Below are 21,001 nucleotides of genomic sequence, written 5' to 3' on the forward strand. Positions count from 1 at the left end.
AGTCAAGAATACACTTAAAATTCTAACTGTATGTTCTTTTCATTTTTAATGGCGACGTTCTCTTATTTGAAAGTACGTGGAATTAAATCCACGGCCCCGTAGTCAAGTTGATTTTTCCGCCTTTTCTACACGTACAGTTATAGAATGTTCTGGAAATATTTAAAGCGAACTGGATTGGCTGACGAGGCTGACGTCCTTTCTTTGAAGCTCCGCCTTTCCAGAGGCTATAAAAGGACTCGCAAAAGAATATCGGGGGCTTTTTCTTAAATGTCACGATGCAGTAAACTACATACAAAAAGTTATTAGTAATTCTTTTTATTTACTCCGGATATCTGATTTTGTAACTGCTATTTCTCTTGAATAATAATAAATGGATCCTGTTTTTTAAACTTATCGTCTGATAATTTAAGCTACGACTACATCTATGATTCTTCAACAATCTATTTATTCTGGACAAAAGCTGGTACATCACAAGACGTCGACAGGATAGGTGTACCCAAAGATCCAATGGAAAAGAAAGAACTTTTTAAGTGCAAGTTGTGTCTGTTTTAAACTGAAGAATTGTGAATTGTGATACAGCTTTGTCTTCGAATTTTGAGCGCGTCTCATAGTTAGATCCACATGATTTGGATATCGTCTGCTGGAAAGAAGCTGAAGAATTTCAATCATTTATGCTGTGTTTTTTTTTTTTTTTTTTTTTTTTTTTTTTCAATTGAAGAATTGTGAATTGTGATACAGCTTTGTTGTCGCATTTTGAGCGCGTCTCACAGTTAGAACCGCATGATTTGGATATCGTCTGCTGGAAAGAAGCTGAAGAATTTCAATCATTTATTCTGTGTTTTTTTTAACAGCACGCAAACTAGCAGGATTAAATAGTGTACTCAACAGCCAAGTAAGAACATATTTTAAGAAATTATTTTTTCTCAGTGTGTGAACTAAGTTGCTACGACAATAGTTTGTTTTAAATATACTATGTTAAAGTAATTACGAGTTTATTTAAATTTCAAGTCTTATTCTAATTAATAGTATTCTAAGTAAGATTTGATATTATCCTCAAATGTGTAGTGATAATCATAAAATTTGAGAATACAAAATTTTTATTTAAGTCTATTATTCTATGAAGTGTTGATAATACTCTGAAGAGTTTTTGGTTTAAAAAAATATTTTAACTATTGTAAAAATATTTTGAGAAAAGTGCACATTTTTGTTCTCAAGAAAATTTTAAAGTTCTCAGTTACAATGTCGACAAATCAGGAACCCGTTAATCTTGACGATTCACTAAACGTGAATCAAGATACAATAGATTTAAATATTATTCCATTGGAAGATTCTAAGGACAGTGACATAATTTCTTGGTTAGGTTATTTTAACAATGTCTGCCAAAATAAGGATAAAAATTGGAAACTTCAAAATATTTCTCGTTACATTAAGGGAAAAGCCCTCTGGCTCTATATTAAAAATTGCCATGAGCTAAAAACTTACTCAGAATTTGAACAAATATTAAAAGAAAACTTTATCGATCCCACCTTAAGTATTTTCGGCGACTTCGCTAATTTAAAATATAACGCCAGAGAAGACATCACAAATTACTTTCGAAAGAAAATTGAAGTGGGTAAGCGGCTTAATTTGATAAATCAATTATTTTAGAAAGTTTGACAGAAGATTTGCCAACGAACTTAAAGTCTTTGATGATTGTTCAAAGTCCCGCTGATCCGATAACTTGGCTAGAACAAGCCCACAAACTTCGACAAATTCATGAATTTAAAGATGAAAATTCACAAAATTATAACAGAGATAGGAATAGTCAACAATTCAGACAAGCTAATTTCCGAAATAATAATCGTCAATTTGTTGCTAATCGACCCAATGCATCTAATTACAAACCTCATAGTTTTCAAAAAATTGGAAATAAATCTAACAGCAATATCAACAACGGAAAGAAAGTTGTATGTCATCATACTAATAGTAATTTTGACGGTATAGCCCCATCACCTTGTAGAATATGTACCAAAAAAAGGATACCAAATTGTTATTACTGGGCTCAAATCTGCCCATTTCGAAATGAGAACAACGAAACTGAAACTAATTCTAATGTGGAAAACAAAAATTCGGGGTCTGATTCTTCAGGAATTTGACAACTAAGAATTAAGGGATTTTTATCCCATGGCAGATCAGTCGACTGTGTCGTGGACACTGGCGCTACATTGTCTATCATCTCTGAAAAATCTGCAAACAATTTACATTTAAAAATTCAAAAGGTAAAAGGTATTAAAATTAGGCAAACTAAAGGAAATTTTTCTATTGATAAAATGTGTAGATTACAAATGAAAATTGGAAATATTATTAAACTAATTAATTTGTTAGTGTTAGATACTAATTTAGATTGTGTTCTTTTGGGTTTAAATGAATGTAAATTATTTGAATTAAAAACTGATTGTAGTAATTTAGTGGTAACTCAAAGAAATGAAAACATTTCAAATTCTGTTAATGTAAATAACAGAGTTTCTTTGCATGTACAACTTGATCAAGTACTTAAAAAAAAAACAGTAATGTAATGCCATCAGTTAAGACAAAACCTAGAAGTAATATCTCTGAAGTAATAAGTGTTGATGGAAATAATATATCTAATGAAAATAATGTGTCTAAAGGTATAATAGTTAATGAAGGTAATAAGTCTAATATTATGAAGTTTAATGATGATAAGATGTCTAAGGTAACAAGAGTTAATGTAAATAATGAAAGTAATGTAAAACTAAAAAGTCAAAAAAGTGATGTGAAAAAACAAAGTAGTGAAATAACAACAGATTCAGATAGTATGGAGGAAGAAAACCCTGAATTAATTAAATTGTTAAATAAATATAAGAATGTGTTTTACAAAAATAAATATGATGTAGGTAAAATTAACGTTGAACTACAACGAATTAACTTGACTTCTGATTTGCCTGTCACTTTAAGACCTTAACGAACTTAAGGTCTTAACCTTACGAATTTAAGGAAGAAGAAGAAATTAGACGACAAATTGATCAATTATTAAAAATGGAATTATTAAAGAAAGTAGTAGTCCTTATGCATCCCCAGTAACTTTAGTATTAAAACGCGATGAGGGCAAAAAAACCAGAATGTGTATTGATTATCGTAAGTTGAATGCTTTAGCAAAGACTGATGCTTATCCCCTGACCCGGATAGATTTTTTATTAGACAAATTAAGTAATGCAAATGTTTTTTCTACAATAGATCTAAGATCAGGGTTTTGGCACATTCCTATTCACCCTGATGACACCGAAAAATTGGCTTTTATTATAAATTTTGGACTGTATGAATGGCTAAGACTCCCTTTTGGCTTCAAAAATGCACCGGCTATCTTTAACAGAGTTATTAAACGCATCCTCACTAAAATAAAATCCAATTTGCTTGTAGTTATTTTGATGACATAATTTTTACTCTTCTTCCGATATTTTTCTTCTTTCTTATTTCCTTCTTACTCATAGTAAATTGCATGCCATATTACAGTTTATAAGTGAACTTACTGTAAATCATAGCATTTAATACATCGAAAAGCTGTTTTTGCAATAAAGCTGCTATTAAGAAGAGCATTATTGAGAAAGAATTTTAAGAATAACCATAAAAGACAGCCGCAAAAGAGTTTAAACACATTTAACTGAGCTTTTAGAAAGAAACAATTCTATTCAAAATACAAACAATACTAGAAAATTCCCAGTTCGATTAATCAGTACGTAAAGCAAAATTAACTTATAAGCATTATCAAAGGGAAAAAAGAACGATTTGCGAACACTTTCCGCGCATTTTTCCACTCCGAACAACTTGCACACTAGAACAGTTATGGCTTGAAAAATAAAAGCAACATGCCAATTATGGCTGATTTTCTCTCTTCGAGCTCACACTCTGATTCAATGAATAGTTCAGTTAATTCAGTTAATTTACTGGGACATTTTTAAAGCATTTTTATGAAAATTTCTCTCTAAGCATAATGTTTCAAGCTTGCAGATTCGTAAGAGAAATTGATAAACGAAAGTGTATTTATCGCTAAAACTGTATATACACATGGGAAACGAATGATCTTTAAGTGCAATATTTTATGCAACGCAGACAAAATTTGCGAGCGGAATAATTCTTCCTTCTCTGGTTTCCAGTTCCTTCTCCAGTTTCACATTCAGTAGACTCGTGTGAACCCCAAAATAAGTTCATAAATTACGACACAATAACACGCCGAACGAATACTAATTCAGAAGTTAAACAACAAAAATCAGCGTTATATTTTCAAATTCATAAAGTCAAAAATTCTTAACGTTTTTAAATAGACTATTAAAGTTTCTGGTCGTAGATAATAGCAGAAACATAGAGTTCTTAAGCTAGAAATTCGTAAAACCAAATGCCCTCTGTATGCTTGTATGTTAACAAAATTCGCCATAATAACAATATATTTGTTCTCAGTGCATATATATGTATATACATACGTTGTATATAATTACATATATATATATCTATATGTTATATGTGTGCGTAATTATATATATATATATATATGTGTGCGTGTATGTGTATGAAAAAAGTATGTAAATAAAAATTCTAACTTTAACTTGCAATAGTCTCTTGGCTCACCATTTTAGTTTGCTTGTTTCCTTTTTGCATCCTAATAAAGGGTAAGTGTTTATTATCTCTTTAACTGCGCCATTTCAAAACTAGTCTATGTCATATGATCCTTGTCTAACGCTAATGATACAGGCATTTACATAACGCTCCTGTGAATGATGGTCTAAAATTCGGGAATTGAAACTTAAAATTAACCAATCAAAATAAAGATTAACTAAAACTAAGTAATTCTGAACAAGGTTTTCATCTTGAACTTGTCGCATTCTCTCTTTCTCTCTCTTACTTCTCTGCTGCCAACTTTTTAATGCTTACTGCTCCCTCTGTCTTCAGATACATTTCAGAAATCTAAAAATATCAATGTATTTCTTCAAGAACAAGCTCGCTTACTGAGTTAGTTTACCTGTGTTTGTTTAAAAAGTTATTTCTAAACGAAAATGAAGGTATATTATACCAGCAATGACAGCTGTGCTTTCCCTTATGCACTAAATTTAATCATTCTGCTCTTTTTTGCTGCATCAACTGCTTCTGAATCCTCTTACATACGCATGCAAACATATAGATATATAACGTAAAGAGAAAATTGCAGTTGGTCAAATAAGAGTTAAATTTGAAACTATTTTTTTAATATTAAAAAAAAACTGAGTGGCAAAAGTATGTAAATAAATGCTAAATTGTTTCAAAAGAAAATTAAATTTAAATTAAATTAAATTAAAATTAATAATTAAGTAAGTTAAATTAAATTTAAATTTAAGTTAAATTAAATTTAAGTACTTCTCTTGCGCCATTGCTGCAATGAATGAAATTTGAATTTAACAAACATTCTCTATTCATAAAAAGCAAATTTAAAGTTAATTAAATTTTAAATGAAATTGAATTACAAATAAATGTTTAATGATTGCTGCGAACTAATCTACAAATATCATTTAAATTCTGAGAGCATATGTAAATCAAGTGCAAGTATCAAAATCTATGAATATATAATAAATGTATAATATACTTATTCCAATAAATTCTTTAATCATAAAAATTTATAAAAATGCATAAGTGAATAATTTTTGAGCAGGCAGGAGACAGACTTTTCAAGGGTAAGTTGCCTCCAAACCTAACTCTTCAATTATTCAATTTGTGTTTCGTCATCCATGTAGGCAAGGATAAAAGGAAAATTCGAAACCACAAGTAAAACCAAATGTTGTGAATTACTAAAAAGAAATTTAAACAAGTGGAATTTAGAGAAATTAGCAAGTAATAAGTAAAGTCAATTAAGAGTAGAAAAGCAAATGTTTTAGAAAACCAAAGTAATTTAGATACTCTTGCCCACAAAAAACTTCCCTGACACGAATTATGCAAATAAATCAAAAAGAAACTATTTATAAAAATAAGATACTATTTATAAAAATACATAAATAATACTAAAAAGGCAAGTAAAAGGTAAGTTTCAGTTTAACTTACCAACTGTATTTGTATTTGGAGAGTGGAGCAGCATGCCAAACTAATGATATTAAGTAGTATGTTTCTTCTAACTTTATAAATATAGGGCGCTAATATAAGGTAAAGATGAGTGTTAAGCTGCTATCTGTTAGATCTATTTTAAAAAACCTATTGTAAACTTTTAGTAATGTAAAATGTGTGTACTGTTGTAAAATGTTTTTTGCTAACTGTAAAGTACTGAAAAATGTGTCAAAAATTGTAAAAATACTAACTATAACGTAATGTGAAAAAATGGTTGCAAATTATTAAGGATTGCAAAACATTAAAGATAGTAAAAAATCGAAAATGTTTTTGAAATAAAATTAATTTTAATTTTGAAAAATTTTTAAAAAAATAATCTTTTTAACTAAAGTAAGAAATTTATTGTAAGTCTTAATTTATTAAAACTGAATTTAAACATATTTAATTAAAACTTGCTAAATACTGGCCAAAAAGTAAGGAAAACTAGAAAAAGATAATAATCTTCACTCAGTTTGGGCTATAATTGAGACTTTTGAAAAGAGTTGGCCCTTCATTAGTAAAAGGAAAGAATCCAGTATTGATTGTATACATTTTTACAAATATTTACAATAAATATGTACAAGATAATCCTTGAACTATTTAGTATCCTCCATTACCCTCCAGTTAAGGTTTTTAAAGTAATGTTATCATACCATAAAGAGTCCAAAAATTATAAAGAAAAGTTAATGCCTGACTTTTTAATATATAAATTAATAAATTGTGCTGGGACTTGGTTGTTAACTTGAACATTAATTTATTATTTCTTCCTTTAAATCTTCTATTTCAGTATATATTTTTTCATTCTGATTATTTGGATATAAAAATTGTTACTATTACTTTTCTAGAAATATTAGAGTTCCAATTAATTAGTTTAATAGTATTAAATTGGAAATTCCTCCTTTTATCATATAATTCAATTTTACTGTGTTTAATTATTAGTAGGTCTAGGTCTTCAATAGTATCTTGATTAGTATTAGTTTATTAAGTGTTAAACTATTTGTGTAAATTTTGAGTTGTTCAAAAGTAGAATTATTATTGAAAGTTATAATATCATCAATGTATCTAAATGTATTTGCAAATAACTTTAATTCATTTTTATTCAAACTTAGTTGGAATTTAAATTCATAAGCAAAAAGAAATAGGTTACATATTTGTCTAGAACTGTTTGCTCCCATTGGTATTCCTTTCACCTGCTGAAAGATCTTATTATTGAATTTAATGTAGTTATTAAATAACCGCTGTTTTTGTGTAGCCGCTCGAAATTCGCACGGAGAATGACGATTTAGCCAGCAGAATGCTTTTATGTACCACTCAACAGCGTGGTGTACTACCTCTACGCGCCATTTACGTCTACATATTCCATAACAAAATCTGCTTATTTCGGTCCTCTCTACCTGTCCTTTTGCATTTTTGCCAGATATATTTGAAGCCCCCTTTATAGGCTTTGATTAAAATTGGCTTAAAAAGCTGGGAACGCTCGTATTCCTTTAATTTAATGCAAGTTTCCAAGTTAAAGAAAAACAGATGTTTTGATGTTATTAAGGTCTCCGCCAACATCTCACTTTAATTTCGCTCTTAATTTAACAGTTTCACAACCATTTAGCGGTTAACTATGCTTTCGCAACTTTATGGGAAACTTTATAGTTAAACTCTTTCACGGAAATAATGTGAAATCGATTTCAATTCTTGAGAAAAAAAAAAAAAAAAAAAGAACGGTTCGTGTTTAAACTGCTGCCGCGTGTTGAGTCACGTATTATTAGTACGTCGGAGATTATTTTCTAACACTTCATATTATATTTCATGAATTTATAAAATTAAACCGCAGTGACATTCAGTTTAGACCATTTTCATTGACATGTACATTAGTCAAAATTCTTCAGGTTCTGTGTACTGTGGAGATATTGATATTTTAATTGAAGCATGAGCGTTTAGTCAGTTGTTAATGATTACTTGAATAACTTGTTGTTTGTTAACTATTATTCTCTACGTAATATTGAATAGTTTCATCCCACAGACATCTGTCGTAAACTTCTATGTGCTAAAAATTTACTATTAATTCTGAAAATTTTCCAAAACTAAGGATTAATAAACTATCAGAGACTTATTTATAATAATACATAGTGATTTTAGAGTATTTTGTTTCTTTTCGTGTGAAACTTATTTTAGGTAACCGTGTGTTTTAAACAAGGAAAGGGAAATTAATTTTCGTCGAAAAGTGTAGATAAAAGCTGATAAGATACTTTTAAAGCACTTAATGAAGAAAATGTTACTAAAGAGTATAATTACTGAATAAACTTTATTTTAAAGTGACTTCATAATTACCATACTAATTAGTATTCCGAATCATGTAGTGCTAATATTAGTTTACCTTTTTTCCCTGCTTGTGTATATTTTATACATTTAATAATCGAAATAAAGCATTCAACAGATATTTTTAAAAAACTTTCATGATTTATGAAACAAAAGCATTTTTTCACTTTCCTGGCATTTTAAAAGCAGGAAAAATTGTTTCCTAAAATTTCCTTTCATCAGTAATAATTTTGACAAATAGTTTCGCAGTGGTAATATTAAATTCAATAATTAGAATTTCTTATTAGAATCAAGAAACACATTTTATTTAAAAAGAAAGGCTTTAAGATGAATATATATTTAAATATACATCATTTCTAGACTTACTGATAATGTATTTATTATAAATTTTTAAGCTAAGACATAAATATTTAGCCCACCAGCGGCCGAGCGGTAAAGTCGCTGAACACTGGTAGTTCGGTCCGAGGTTCGAATCCCGCGAACGGGCTGGCTGCATGGGCGTTTTCGTGGTTTTCCCCCTGTGTAACGTGTATACGAGCCAGTTTCCCTTAGAAAGTCCTCCACGAAGGCATCCCTCCTTTAGGCAGATAGCCCTCGAGGCTTTGCCATAATCACACACACACACACACATAAATATTTAAATTTCTCAGAATATACACAGCATATATAAATCAGCATATATATATAATTACACACACACACACACCATTATTATATATGTATGTTTATATACACAAGATGTTTCGAAAAATTTCACGACTTAATATTTCTTGATACGTTAGTTGTAGACCTGTGATTCCAGTTTAAAAAAACTTAATCAAACTAAATAGGATTTCTCACTCTGGCAATTTAAGTGGCATGTTTTAGCAAATATATACAATTCAGTTTTTATTTTTTTTTTATGTTTTTCCTCCATGAGGAAAATACTAAAAAATAATTATTTTTTTTATTCTACTAGTCCTCTTACCTGGGGTTGCTTATTGCACTGGTTGAGATCTGTATTCTGGCCGTCTCGGCTCTGGAGGGGGTTATATTATAAAAGAACCGGGTCCCTACTTCCATCCTTTGGAATTTTACGCGACGAAACGGTCTCTTTTTGACATCTTTTGGTACAACTCCGCAGCCTGCGTGCTGTGTGGAAACCAGAGTAGACCATTAGTCCTACTATTGCAAATCTTTGAAGTGGCCAAAGTTTGAGCAGGAGTAAAAGTCGCCCCCTAAGGCGCAAAAATCCTCTGTGGCATCCCCAATTCCCTACTTTATAAAAAGATGCCCCGTAGTATATTTTATAAGGCGGAATGAGACGGGAATAATAATAAGCCTACTAAAGGTCTTTAAAAAAATAGTATGTAATAAGCAATAATATATTGTACGCTTTAACCCATTTAAATCTGAAAATAAATAACTACAAAAAGGTTGTTTAGAGATTGTATGAAATTCGATTACATTAGTTAAAAATTTCAATTTGCTCAATGGAATAGGGCAAAACGCCTAATGGGACGGCCCACCAGCGGCCGAGCGGTAAAGCCGCTGAACACTGGTAGTTCGGTCTGAGGTTCGAATTCAGCGAATGGGCTCGCTGCATGAGCGTTTTCGTGGTTTTCCCCATGTGTGACGTGTGTACGAGCCAGTTTCCCTTAAAAAATCCTCCACGAAGGCATCTCTACCTTTAGCCCTCGAGGCTTTGCCATAATCATATAAACCAAACCTAACGGGACGGCTATGAGCCTAAGGGAAGTAAATGTCTTCGTGGGGAACGTTCTGAGGGAAACCAGCTCATATTCACGTTACGCCATGAGCAAAACCACGAAACCAAATCGTGCAGCCAGCCCGTTCGGTTGGGTTCGAGCCGAGCTTTAATCTTTAGTATGCCACAATCTTTAATCCCTCGGCTACAGGTGGCGACAAACATTTCGGATTTTAACACTTTTAAGAATGTGTTTGGGACTCATGCTTCAATATGAAAGTTTTCTAATGTAAAAGGTTACTTTTAGAAACCTACAATTGGAAGTATATCACTAATTTAGCATTATTTGTGTACGACTGACAAAAATTTTAATTTATAGTACTTCGAGTAATTTTTATGATGTGAGCTATTTTTCTAGGTGATTCTTTTCTCTACAAGGCAAGTATAATAATTTAAATTTTGTGAATTATTTTATTAAGAAGCATTCACGTAACCACAATTGCTATACTCCTTGCCTTATTTGAGTCCTTTCCTACGCTGTTATCACGCGTCCACTATCAACTGTTCAGGAGATATTTAGCTGTGCAATTTTTTGGAACAGTTCTATAAGCTGGAAAGATTACGTATATAACCTGGCGCAAAAGTAAGTAAGCTCTTGTGCACAGCTCTCGTAAAAGAGAGCTGTGCACAAGAGGCGTAAGACTAGTTACAGATGTGAAAACTCAGTAATAATAAAAAGTTGTTTTCAAACAAAATCACGTAATTTTTAATTCAACCTCCATATGATTTTAGTCAATTAAATACGTTTCTATTTCACGTATTTATAAAAATTATCTGTACATATATGAAGTAAATTATCCTTCTTTAAAAAATACGTCTAATTCAAGAATACGAAAGTGCAAAACAGTATAATTTACATAAGAGGGCCTACTAACTAGAACATTTTATTTTCTCTTTCCTGACAGATACACTCGTATTTCCTTCAGACTCGAATTAAATCGCTTCCACCAACTTAAACATTTTGGCAGCCGAGCTCATATTCCAATGACACAATGTTCATTGCAGCAAAATGCACAGTTGTGTATTCATGCAGTTTTCATTTTGTGAAATTTAGTGCACACTTTAGTAATACATTTTGAGCTTAAAACAACTTCAAATAATGTTATAATAAAAGCTACTTCTTTGTTCCGATACAAATTAGAGTAACATTTTCTTGAATAAGAATATTTTTATGAAAGAAACTTCAAATGAATATTTTTAAGCATATCCTCGTTTGAATCGTGTTAATCATATTCAAAGAAAGAATTATATTGAGTCCCTCCAAAAGTGTATGAAATCAAAATCTTGTGAAAATCCCTAACGAAATACAACTATTTGTATACCAGTGTTTAATTAGTTTTCTTATATGTAGTGAGTCAATTACATTTTTACGCGACTAAAATATATTTGGGATTCAAAAAAGGAGGCAAGTATTGGCTCGTATGCAGAAAACATCCGGGTTTCGACACCACTCTGCTACTAAACTATTAAGAGAAAAACGCTTGTATAATTAAAATGATTAAATTATTCCTCATTTCATTTATTCCTTTCCTTATAATTTTTTATTTAAAGTATTTCTAGTTACTGTTTATTTTTGCCCAAATAACCTTGCGAGACGTTGGTCATCCAATATATAATGCGTTTTTTTTTTTTTTTTTTTTTTTTTTTCCAATTTTTTTTTTCAAAATTAAGATAAACGTTTTTTTTAGTCTGAAATATACTCCTCTTCGTCGTCTGCTAGTTCCTCAATAATCACGATGGGATTTTGTTCCATCAAGATTTGCAGGACGTCCTCGTCAAGCTCTACAGATCGTTCAAGACGAGGCTCACCTTCTGTAGTTTCCGGTTCGGAATCTCTGGAATCATCGTTAACACTATCTTACGTTTACTGTCCGATATCCATATACTGAATTAATATTGCTGTTAATCATTATTTAATTGAACTTCTAAAGCTAAATATGCCAAATATGGTCCTTTGTCGCTTTCATTTACCTTTAGAAAAATAACTGTTAATATTAAACCACTCCCTTTAAAACTTGCACTAAGATCAAGGTAAAGTTATTATCTGATTTTATAGTAAGTTGATATAGGTAGATTATCGCGTCACTCTCCGAGTTTTCCTACAAATGAAAAAAATCGCATTATTTATGGGAGGTCAAATGTATCACTTGACGGATATATACCGAATTATACCTTTCCGTGTGTTTCCAGATTACTTTTACATCGAACACCCAACTTAATATTATTTAAATTGTAGAATCACTATGTTTCAGTAGACGGTCCTTAATGAAATATGACGTTCGACAGCGCACGTTATTTTTCTGAATATATCATGTGTCACGCAATATCTTGATCAATGCTTACCATGATTTTGATGCCAGTAAAAATCGGACAATGCCGAGTCTGTAGACAGATAAAAAATTTCCGATATAAAATAATGTGTTTTATTAACAATATCGGAAGATTATATCTTTTACCATCGTATACATATTTTTTTATTTGGAATGCTGTTCGTGTTGCACAACCTTGAAGGTAAAAAAAAAAAAAAAAAAAAAAAAAAAAAAAAATCTATAATCTCCATAATATGAGCTGTGCCAAAGGAAGTAATGCCTTACATTATCAGTTGTAACTCTCCCAGTTTAAGAAATGACCGCAGTTGCAAAAGTCAGATTAACCCTGAATTTCCTTGATAACCATCGAATATTCTGCCTTAATTAACTGATAAGCAATTTTCTAAATATCCCGTTTGTTTTAGACGTTTGCGTAGTTCCCTTAACTCTCTCGAAACTCGTAAGGTTTGAATTTCCTCTTTAAAGAACAAAAGATACGTTTCACGCACGAGCTTCTACAATATAAGAAACTGAATACAGAAACTCGACAGGTTAATAAGAACAAAATGAACAATTCACGTCCTCGCATTCCTTAAATTGCATAAAATTATACAAAAGTGCATTTAAAAAGGAAAATTGGATACAGATAACGAAAGAAAGAAACAAAATTTTTCAAAGCGAGCAAAAACATCGGAGTAGATGTTCTTTCCTCAAATTCAAACGACTTTAACTATTTCTAAATCCACCAATGGCATCTTAAAAATATCGCTTTAAAAATGCGTTCCACCCATTTTAAGACTTCCTTCGTAGTCTAATAAAAGAAAAATGGAGCCGTTTTGTGAGCAGCATTTTTGGCGATAATGTTATTTTTTAACACATTTTTCACAGAACAATTTTCAGAATTCTCATTTTTAACTTTTTATTGTTATTTAATACATATCATTCATTTAATTTACATATACATAAATGAAATAATTGTTACTATACTTTTAGTTAAAAATAAAAAACAAGTTAAATTTTCATCACGTTTAAATTACTGAGCCGTTGTGCCATGGCTGAAGTTGAAAAAATGCATGATGAACATTGACGTTAGTATACTTTAAATTCATGAGAGTTTGTAAAAATATATTTTATTATCCCATATTGTCAAAAAAGATAGAGTAAAAAAATCAAAAATTTCTTTATAAAAATTAAAACTATTCGCCTGGGATATAGTACTTCGAAACCTCATTTCTGTGCCTCAAGTGCCTCATTTCTGGGTTTTAGCTACTTCCAAGAAACTCATTTTGAACTACCCAAATTTTAATAGACATTAATGAATGCGCTACCTGAAAGGCATCTGAACATGCAGTTTTTCGAAGAAAGTTTACTTCACAACTCTCTCATTTTTTATACAACAAAAAGAGATTACTTATTTTCACTATTGCAAAAACAGATGCGACCTCCACAGAATTAATTAATGAAAAATGTTTATTTTGAAAAACTGTATATTCCTGACTTTTCGCTTTAAGTAGGTTAATGCAAATATTTTCACGCATTTGTAGTTTTTGCGGCAAATTCCTCAAATCTTCCTCAAAATGTACGTTTTTCATTTAAAATCTCAAGCCCTTTTTTTACGATACCCATGCGTTAGTTATAGTTTTATAAAGCAATTTTTTGGATTATTCAAATATACTGCTATATTATGTAGAACATATAACGAGAATTTAAGATAAACGTCTTGTATTTTGAAAGGAAAAGGAATATGTGGAGCTTTAAGCGATAAGAACGTTAGAAGGATCTGAAGTTCTTCAGGAGAGATGATATCAACAAGCATAAAAACTTTTCAAAGCATAAAAAAGCTTTCTATTCTGTACTCAACTATGAGTTGTTCTAAATATAGCAAGCAATACTAAAATCGACCCTTCCCCCACCCCAAATAAAAATCCCCCCCAAAAAAAATAAGTATTTATTTTATTACCTCGAATTTGCCCCATACGCATCTAAATCGTTACTGATTCAGCTAGATCCTCTACGACATCATACAAATTTTTATCGATTTTGCTCGTTTAAACATTAAATCTTATGTTTTAATAATTAAAAGAACAAATTTGGTTAAAGGGCAGATCATAACACTTCACATTTCTGGTGTTAGCTTTATAGTATCAATTATTACCGCATTTGGAATAAAAATTTCAATCCGCTTAGTCTGTTTCTTTAGCTTTATTACAGCGAATTATGCATGGGTTTTTCTCGCAAAGTATTTGCTTGAGCTTTTACTCGGGAATATCAAACAGATTTTAGACATGAAACGCAGATATTTACAATTCTAAATCTAGGAGTATTACATTCATCAGAAAAATTCAAGACGGCAACGAAGAAGCCTGTTTATAAAAAGCAATTAAACCTTTTAACGTAGTAAGACTAATAAAAGTACCAGAATATTCAAAATACCATTTGGGATATGAATCATTCTCAGAAGAACTGAGCATTATGTCAATTTCGTAGTTTTATCCATTTAAAAAGAAAAGAGGGAATCACCTGGAAAACATTTTTACTACACTTTTTTATCCTGCTATGTTGTAAGTTCATCGAATGTTGTTCTAAGTTTAAATTCAGTTAGATTTTCGTCCGGACGGAATAATAGTCAGCGGAGACTGATTACTAGCCCGAAACCAAGCATGTGGTTAGTTTCGGACTAGTCAACAATCATTACGCAACGATTGGCTGCACTGCGTTTTTCTTCCCCCTCCCTGGCGGGCGTAATATCGGTCGACCCTTGTAATATACATCCTAGACGATCTTTTCATAGATGAAACTGCTAAATGACCGGTGGGTTCAGCCATTCTCAATGAATGTTTCAGCAACAAATGTCCAGCCATCTGAAATTAAAGTTACATTAGGGGCTTAAAGGAAGAAAATGCATGTTTACAGTACTCCATTTTTCTGCGAAATGGTGATTAAAACCTCTGTAAAATAACAATGGGATGTTTTTATTTAAACCCAATGAAAGATAAGCATTAAAAAAACATTCTAACATAAAGTGTCTCGATAATAAAGCTGGGTAGACTTGGTTACAATTCGAAATTTTGTTTCTTCTCCACATAAATATGCATCTGTATGGATTTCATTTATTGTTTACGTTTTGCTTACGTGTAATTTAATATCAACAGCAGTCTAGTAAATTAAAATAATTCGCAGTTTTTAATAAATTTAGTTTCAGAGTAAGCTGATTATCAAGAATTCAGAGTTTATAGAAAGAGGAGAATTACACACATATAAATTCTGTGCAATGACTTTAGCAATTTTTAGGATGCTAAATATGGAATGGAAATATAGAAACAAAGTCTATAAGAATGTATAAAAAACAACGTCTATAAGAATGTGACCATATCAAACATAAATTAACGTATTAACTCGCGTATCCTCCTATTTTGAATTATTATCCTCGAAAATCAAGAGGAACAAATTACCAATTTTTGAAGAGTGAGTTTGATAAAGAACTTTACAGATCAAAAATCACATATGAATAGATGTATTAATATTGCCGTAATCTGTTGGTTACAGTTATTGCTTTAAATACTACTGTTTTCACTTATAAGTTGTACTTTGTTATTCATTCACATTATGTATGTAAATCAGAAGGTGTCCGCCGATAACATCGCGGCAAAATCATCCCGGGCGAAAACGTCGCGGAGAAAACAACGCAAGGCGAAAACGTCGTGCTACAAAACATCGTAGGAGAAAACATCGCAGTTCTAAAACATCGTGGTACAAAATATCGTCGTCGAAAATAAAGCGGTTCAAAAACTTCGCAGTTTAAAAATATCGCCGTAGAAAATATCGCAGTAAAAAATAAAGTATCGACAAATCATCGCAGGACGATAACATCTCAGACCTGCTTTTTTCAGGCTTTAATAATTGTAAATGGATATTCCCATAATGATTTGTGAGCGCGAGATGGAAAGAAAGATAATTTTTACTTTCATATTTTTTATTAACTAATATATTTTTGCTGAAAAAATAAAAAGGAAACTTAATACTTAAGAATAAACTGAAGCAGAACAAGAAATTATTTTCATTATAAGAGTATTAGATTGACAAAAGTGAAGAAAATAATCTCACAATTAGCAATTTTTTATAGATAAGGTCATGCAGTTACGTAGCTTCCTTTTTCTAAACTTTTTTAGATTATACTTTTAATGAAAAATTATCAGTAAAAACTTCACAAAAAATTATCAGTAAAAACTTCATAAAAAATTATATATTAATAAGAATTCTATTAAGTGCTATCAAGTTGCCTTAATTTTCTATGCTTAAATTTCCTTCTTACTTTTTCAGCAAAAAATTATTATAGTTAATAAAAAATATGAAAGTAAAGATTATCCTTCTTTCCATCTTGCGCTCACAAATCATTATGGAAATCTCCATTTACAATTATTAAAGCCTGAAAAAAGCATGTCTGCGATGTTATCGTCATGCGATGATTTGTAGATACTTTATTTTTAACACGATATTTTCGACGACGATGTTTTTAAACTGCGAAATTTTTGAACCGCTTTATTTTGGACGACGATATTTTATATCACGATGTTTTGGAACTGCGATGTTTTCTCTTTGCGATGTTTTCTCTCACGATGTTTTGTATCACGACGTTTTCGCCTTGCGTTGTTTTTTCTGCGACGTTTTCGTCCGCGATGTTTTTGCCGCAATGTTTTCGGCTGTAACCAAATCAGAAGTATCTAAATAATATGCCGTAAAGACTACAGAGAAAAGTATTGCAGAAGGAGAAAAATGTCAGTAAATATTTTACGTGGAAACTACTCATACTTGAATTTGGTTGATTCATACACTAATAAAACTCTATCCAACCGAATGCATGATATGATATAAGGGACGCAGCCCGACCCTCTTGACAGACTTTACGTCGCACCTATGGCCTTTTTGCGGGCTACGCCAGAGCAAGCTAGAAACAACACCTTCAACAAACAGACATAAAGAACATAACTAAAAAACAAAATTAAAATTAAAATCCCTACTGCAAGCTTATCATGATTAATCGTCTCTATCATTTTCCTGGCAAATTTTGTCAGTCTTTCAAAATCATTTAAAATATCATATGTATTAAAAACATCATTTTTAAGCTCGTTCCTGATTATCAGTAAAATATTTACATGTTTCCACATTAATGCTCCGCAGTGCCCGGTTCTTTACAGATATCACAGACGTCAGACTCTTGTAATTTAAACCTTTTAAAACAGAAGGAAAAGCGGCCATGACCTGTAATGATTTGGTTAACGTCAATTTTTGAATAACATAAACATTTTTTAAGTTTAACAAATTTCTTATAACCTTTATTTCGATCAGACCTTTCCGAATGCATGAGATACATTGTACAAAAGACGAGATATAAAAATGATATTGAGTAAATTTCTTCCTATATTATTTACGCGTTGCCGAAAAAGTAAGCGCTGGTTAAAATATTTGCATCTCCAATAAATGTAATTCTGTCATAAAAACACAATATTTCTATCTTGTTAGAAACCTAATACTTAAACATTTTGCTTGAAAAGTAGAATTATTCTCGCTTTTCCTTTCATAAAATGATTTAACATAGTTAACTATTTTATTTACACTTTAAGAGTTCATTTAAGTGAAAGCTACAATTCTTTCAGTAAGAAATGATATTTTTAACACAGAAATGTAAAGAAACTAATTAAAAATATGCCTAATTTTACATAGAAGTTTTGCATCTATACTTTATCTCAGTTCACAATTTTTTAAAAAAAAACCTGCTCATAAAGGAATATTAGAAGAGAGAATTTTAGGATAAAAGGCACATTACAAACTCTTAAGAAAAAATACGAAACAAACCACTATAATGATATATATCAGGTGCTTGCAGTTTGCTTCGGAGTAGTCGAATAAAGTCTTTAACAATAAGTGCCAACATCAGTAACAAAAAATTTTGTTTTATCGTATGAGCGGTGATATTAATTTAATATCTTAAACTTTATGTTGAAGTGCCTGAAGTATGAAGCTATGAAATTATTTTTATGCATGACAAGAAACGCAGTTTCACTGAGCGAGAAATTCTGTACATAACCACAGTTTTGAAGCATGTAATTTTTTTCTCTAACACACAGTTTTACTCAGGTTTCATTCAATTTATAAAAAAATTTAAATAGAAAATATTCTTTATTTTTCCTTTTTTCTGCTACTCATGCAATAAGTTTGCTTTCTTGAAATCGTCAAAAGATGCTTAAAAAAGGCACAAACTTATTTTTTATTATAACTATTAGCGTAAGTTTTTGCTAAGGAAATGTTTATTGTAGAAAGCTAACTACTGTTTTTACGGGTTCAAAGTAAAACTGGTTCAGATGTTTTTAAATTCTGCTATCCTTTCCTCGAAATTTCAGAACTGCGAATTATTTTCACATTTTCTTTTTAATGTGCTAAGTTAAGAAGCGATTAATAACGCATTTGGAATAACAGTTTTGCTCAAAAATCTCTAAAACTAATGCTTAAGTAAAATAAAATAAAGTAAACAAAATCTGAAGGAAATCTAAGAGCTTCATTGAACATCGTTAAAAGGATTTATTCTACCATTCCACTTTCATATAATATATTCCTTTGTTTTCAAAATAGTTAAAAATTCATGCCTATCATAACATGCCTGCATTTGCTGAACTGCTTAAGAGAATATATTACTCCCATGTGCTACCAATTTAGTGCTGATTTTATTTAAAACTCAAGGCAAAAAATATAACACCTGAGAAAATTTTTAAAGTCGCTTAAATGTCAAGATTTTAAGAAAAAAAAATTAAAATCAGAAGATGAGAAATAGCATCACAAATTTAAAGTACTTTAATTTAAATCACAAATTTAAAGTATACACATAAATTTAAAGTACTTTAATTTAAGTCAAAAATTTAATGTAATTTTAGGACTAAAAACAGAAAATAATATTTTTTTTTTAGAAAAAAGGAGATGCTGCAATTAAAAATAAAAAATGCGTTAGCACAGATTTGCATGTCGTAACGTATAGAGGCAAAATTCAAAACATAACATTTGTTTTTAGAAATAAACGCTACACTGCATACATTTATTCTTTCCTAATACCATAATACGATTCAGCAAGCCATAACATGACTTAATTAGCACATGCACGCTATATTTATGCACATGATACAGTTATAGTCCTTTATCAAATTAGTGAAATTGCTCTACTCACCATTTAATGGAGCAACTGTACGTTTTCCTAGAAGATCCAACGTTCTCTTCAATGCAAATTCTTCAAGCAGACAGATGAGGCAAAGAATTCCTTCTCGGATGCACATCATGATTCTCATATGTTTTTGGTTTTTATTCCAATTTTATCTTCAAAACATTCAACTGAATGTTATTAAATTTCTCCTGTCCTCCAGTCTGAATAGGGCATCGTACCGTCTTCCTCTTTATAAGCATTTTAGTATCCTTCGGCAATGAGAAATAAAAAAATATAAGCATATGAATTGCTTACGGATGCGAATCACCATGTAACCCATAATGATAGCAAGAATAATAGCAAGCGTTTTAAATTATGAACTAAATTTAACTTGTTTAAATGCAAATAAATAGAAACCGAACGAACATTAAAATTAATTACCTAAAACATGCCCAACTGAATGTTACATCACAATTACAAACGGTTCATAAACAAATGTTAGTGTTCAGTAAAAAATATTAAAAAATTTGATAATTTCAATTTGTCGATTTTTAAAATATTTAAAACACGAAATTTTAAAGAAATTTAAGAGAACAGTAGTATTAATCAATAAGGGGAATTCTTTAGAAATTAAGCTATCAAAGTATTATTAAAAATTGAATGAAAAAAATAAGTCATTTTTCCAAAGTTTCTCTTCCTCAGTAACGGAAATTATTTGCCTAATGGATTAAAACTGTCAGAAATTCAAAAATGCTGTTTCCCAGTTTTCCTCGATAATAGAGTATCACAGAGGCCATCCGAAAAAAAAGGAACAAGATTGACTATAGGTAAAATTCGGGGAAAATTCCAGGAAATTAATCACACGAGTTCCTCGGGAAATGTTAAGGCTCTTTTCCTAAGCAAATTCCTTTTCTAGCTCCCTTGTAGTCCATAAACGCTCATCTTAGCCTCCACGCAGAGCTTCACACACTTCCTGCAAGTGAAGCTTTCATCTTGAAGGAAGAATAATCCTCACGCGTACCTTAACCACTGGGTCGGACTTAGGCATCACGTGATGCCGACGCTCGCCTTCTACTGGCTGAAACAGGTCGTATCAAGCTTATCATTGGTTCTGACTGCGGCACAGCCTCTTTCCTCGATCTGCAGAGATCCTATTTCACCGGAGGCTTGAGAGAATTGCATGCAGGATTTGGATGAAAAGGGGACGTATCACGAAAAATGTATTTGTTATTGCCATACCTTTGCGAAGCTCATTAGATTCTGTTGACTTATTTCTCATACGGGGAATAAAAGTACATTCAAACATATTCTGATATTTTACGAAATTTTTATCGCAACAAAAAATGACAC

General features: G+C 30.9%; 1 protein-coding gene across 1 annotated transcript in view; it reads right to left on the minus strand.

Moving 5' to 3' along the window:
- Positions 1–20,749, minus strand: part of LOC118189707 (heparan sulfate glucosamine 3-O-sulfotransferase 1-like) — a 147,355-nt gene extending 126,606 nt beyond the window's left edge. Inside the window, exon 1 of the mRNA XM_085810058.1 lies at positions 19,679–20,749. The gene's annotated coding sequence lies outside the window, so the exon portion shown is untranslated. The remainder of the gene's footprint in view (positions 1–19,678) is intronic.
- Between the last annotated feature and the right edge of the window lie 252 nt (positions 20,750–21,001).

Source organism: Stegodyphus dumicola, chromosome X2 (genome assembly GCF_044657685.1).
Source record: "Stegodyphus dumicola isolate Sdum_Otavi_A_Nest chromosome X2, ASM4465768v1".
NCBI classification, from domain to species: Eukaryota; Metazoa; Arthropoda; class Arachnida; order Araneae; family Eresidae; genus Stegodyphus; species Stegodyphus dumicola.